This window comes from Limulus polyphemus, unplaced genomic scaffold (genome assembly GCF_000517525.1).
Source record: "Limulus polyphemus unplaced genomic scaffold, Limulus_polyphemus-2.1.2 Scaffold3548, whole genome shotgun sequence".
NCBI classification, from domain to species: domain Eukaryota; kingdom Metazoa; phylum Arthropoda; class Merostomata; order Xiphosura; family Limulidae; genus Limulus; species Limulus polyphemus.
This window is the reverse complement of record NW_013669158.1, coordinates 15796-20020: the sequence shown is the minus strand read 5'-3', so window position 1 is coordinate 20020 and position 4225 is coordinate 15796. Positions and strand designations below refer to the sequence as shown.

General features: G+C 29.7%; 1 pseudogene; it reads right to left on the bottom strand.

Annotated features, from left to right (window-relative positions):
- The window catches only part of LOC106469565, a 40409-nt pseudogene that overhangs the window by 25551 nt on the left and 10633 nt on the right, over positions 1–4225 (bottom strand).

Below are 4225 nucleotides of genomic sequence, written 5' to 3'. Positions count from 1 at the left end.
AGATTTTTTATATGTGAAAGACTAATAATGTTAACTGAAAGACTACCAAATTTTGTGAAGATGTACACATTATATTGGAAGTTAGAAGTATTAAATCTATAAAGACTTTAAACAAGTACAAAGAGGTCACGTGGTCGGTCAAATTGACCGAGCCCATGTTGAAAGAGTTAATAGAAAAAATGGTAAATGATGTATGAATATTTCTAATCACTTAAAGCAATAAAGATTTATGCACAGAAAACACAAAAAATATATATTTCTAGAAATATATCTGTAAACTTTCTGCAGTAAAATTGTTTAATTACATGGTCAGTTGTTATAAAGCTACTTTTTGTTTCCATGATTAACCTATAGAGAATTACAAAATTTAGCAGAAACAAGTTATGTTCCAATGCTTTCAAAATCTTAACATCCAAGCTATACTGCCAAAACTTGATTTCATTGCTATCTGGTTGTCCAAAACTCTATAGGTCACATTCCAATTTGTAACAGTAAATATTGATTATTACCTGTTTTCTGCACTTCTTCAACAGCTGACATCATTTCATGTTGGATGTCAGGATTCTCACTAGCAATATCCTGTCCTTGCTGGATGAAATTTTCCGTGGCTTTCTCCACTGCAGCTACAAGAACATGAGCTCGTTTAGAGCGCCCCTTCTTTTTTTGGAAGGTCCTTTAGTATTGACTAACGTTGTAACCTAAAATGCACAGATTATGAACAAAACAGTTGAAGTAAAAGACAGATTGGTGATCTTAAAATAACAAGGTTTTACAAAATTTTGGTTATCATTCTAATTCAAATATTAATGAATTATTTGGAGTTCTGTTTCAATTAAAAATAAAAAACAATTATGACAAACTTTAAATTTCTGCTTCCCCAATTTACTAAGTTCTTATCACAGTGCTCCACATAAATACTTTTATAACTACATGATAAATGCACTATCAATGAAAATTGGGTATACCAAATACAGTGTTTGCCAGCATGTATATCATTCATAAGTGTGTTTGTCAGTTCAAAAGATAAAACCTATATCAGTAATAAAATAAATACAAAAAATGAGAGATCACCCTCACTATAAACTGACTCACGAGTTGTATAGTGATTACCCATAGTTCGGGGTTACTCCTGAACTGAAAATTGTACCAGCTTAATTTTATTGACTGATATAAACAAAAGCTTAATGTATTGGATTTACATTGTAAATGCCAGAGGTGGTTCTTAATAGGACGTTTAATCAAAAATAAGAAGGGCAAGCACCTAGTAACCACAACAAAACAATGTCATTGTGTTGGATGTTAAAAAGTTGCCAAAGCCTAAAAATGTGTAAATTTTCAGCACTGAAGTTTATTTCAAGGAGCAAAATACTCATATGTCAAAAGATTATTTGAAATCTGTTTTCAAATTCAGTATCAGATTTTATAAAACATTCTAATATACAACTATACACAGTTTAAAACTTTTTTAATTTCACTCCTCAAGCAGTGTTTGGTTTGCATGTCTACATTACTAATATATTCTAAGTTTAGCCCTAAGTATAGATGGCTCCCATAAATTAGGGAAGACTGAATATAGACTGTTGTAGTATGCTCGAGATAGAAATGAACAGTTGAAATGGATGTTTACAGATAGACTAGTGAAAAAAGAAAAGTATTACACATAAAGTCTATTAGTATATATGTACAGTACACTTTATGGTACACCAAGCTAAAAACTGAAAACACAAGCAAAAATATAATATCTCTCAAGTAAGCAAAATCAATGTTAAAAGTTATTAACATTTTTTAAGCCTATCTACATATTTGTTTTGGGACACTGGCAGGTGTAAAAAGGTGAAATGTGTTTATCTGGACAACCTTGATCTTATTTTAAGCAAGAATACGAGATAAAAAAAAATAATTGACCACTGCTGTCATAAGTTATTTATACTGGTTTGCTTTCATTCAAAATAATATCAAACACAAAAGGTTAAGAGACGGGTTACTGGGATGATTTCAAAAAGAAAACGTTATACTCCAGGGACAAGTTAATATATCTTATTTCTTCTTTTGAAAAAAGATTAAGAGGTGATGTTATTAAAGTTTACAAGATCACCCAGAAGATTAATAGAATAAAGTACTGATTTCTTTGTGCTATATTCTGAAGACAAAAGGATGAGAGGACACAAGCTTACAATTTGGAAAAGGCAGGTTAGGCTCTAGTTAAGACAGTTTTAACTTCTAGCAAAGCAATTGGTTTTAGTAAATTGATAAACAAGACAGCAGTAGTGGAAAAAATTTATTCAAAACAACTAAATATTCAATAACATTTCCTTAAAAATAAATAGTGGATTAATATTTTTACTTTTTCTCAAGGATGGGTGTCCAGAGATGACAGCCTTGAAGAATCAAACTTCCCCTTCCCTTATTGTCCATATGTTACATTATTCAAACTTTTAGATCTTTTTGCTCTCTCTCTTGTATCTACAGAAATACCCTTGTAATATTCATCTTTTACAGAGCTTTTATAAAATATGATAAAATGTTTATTACATTAACCACACAATTTGTAAACAAGTAGGGACAGCACATACCTGGATTACAAGAGGCTCCAATGTTTTTTCGACTGAACGGGTACATATTTCTAAATTTTTAGGGTCCCACTTCAGTGAAACCCCACCCAAGAACCCATCATTAGTCATTATCTAATCTTGATGGAGGACGTCTAGAAAAGCAAAACAAAACATTATATTATAACTACCTGAACTTTTTTCTGAAGAAGAAAGAACTAATAAGTTAATGTGCAAATATATATATATACATACACACACTTCACATCACATCACAGATTATGTATTCTGAAATTTCTGAAAAATAAAATTCAGCCTGAAATATCAACCTACTGTTCAGTCTTTTGTAGTTTTCTATTACCTGAAAATCTTATAGTTCAGTAAATATTTAAAATACCCTACATTTAAACACAAATTATTCTATAAACTAGAATTTTTTTTATAGTTCTTATCACTTGTATAGTCAATAGATAATAATAGTAATAATTTCCAAAGTTGTATCAATAAAATCCTCAAAGAAACATTTGTAAAATGTGTCATTTATATTACCAAAAACTTGCATACTGAAAATTACTTCTCACTTACGTTTAGGTTTTTTTTATAAATACTTTATCTTTAAATTCCTTGCCAAAATGATCCATGCTGCTCAACAAATATTTGATAAGATAAGAAATTTAAAAAGTTTTGAATTTCATCAAACATTTTACTCCGGTGATATTTAAAAGCTCTTACACTGTTAAAAAAATCATTTATTTTACAGAGTTTATCAATTTCTAATTCTTCGTCTTATACATTATAAGTGAATTTATTTATATTTTAGTTAAGCAACTAATTTAAACAGTTAGCTTACTTAACAGGTCACAGGTCAAAGACCATATTATTGTGTTTGTTGACTCGCATTCAAAATTTTATTGAACAACTATTGCATGAATTTATGTCAATAAGTTTGGTATCAAACTGTAGATTATAATTCAACTTTTAGTATTATACCTTACTCAATTCCTTAATTTAAAAGTAAATATATATATATAAATATTTTTGTGTGTCACGTGGTATGTTGAATGCAGCACTGGTTCAAGTTAGACGTTTATGATGTCAAAATACAAAGTCTAGAGTTTCGTACAAACTAGGAACTGAAATTGTCAATATTGACAGGTTTGAATGTAAAATAAAAACCTCTTACCTTTTCAGGTTGCTAAGATATTGCTCATGTAATAAATCAAACACAGTGGCACCACACCCACATCATTCCATTTTTGGAAATGTTCCCTTATATACACATACTTTTATAGATGACATGAATAACCAATCAAAAGCTCAGAATGTCCTCCTAGTGGCTTTCTCAGCCATTTTAATGTGTTTGGACACCACCTCTTTCTTTCGAACCAAGATTTCAAGGAGGTAGATTGTGTCTTTAGTCTGCTCAAAATTTATTTTTTTAGACTGAAATACAGCTTAGTTACTAAGCTTGATAAATTATAATGGAATTCTGTAGTACTGATATAGTAATTTATGATTTTTTGGTTATTCAACTGTATATATAAAACCAAAATAATTTTTTTTGTTTCATATCCTCCGCATAAAAAATTTTAAAAGGCCTAGTAATCTACATCAAGCAGCAACTGAGTACAAAGGTCGTAACTAGAAGAGATAATTGTTTATTTTACTACTTTATT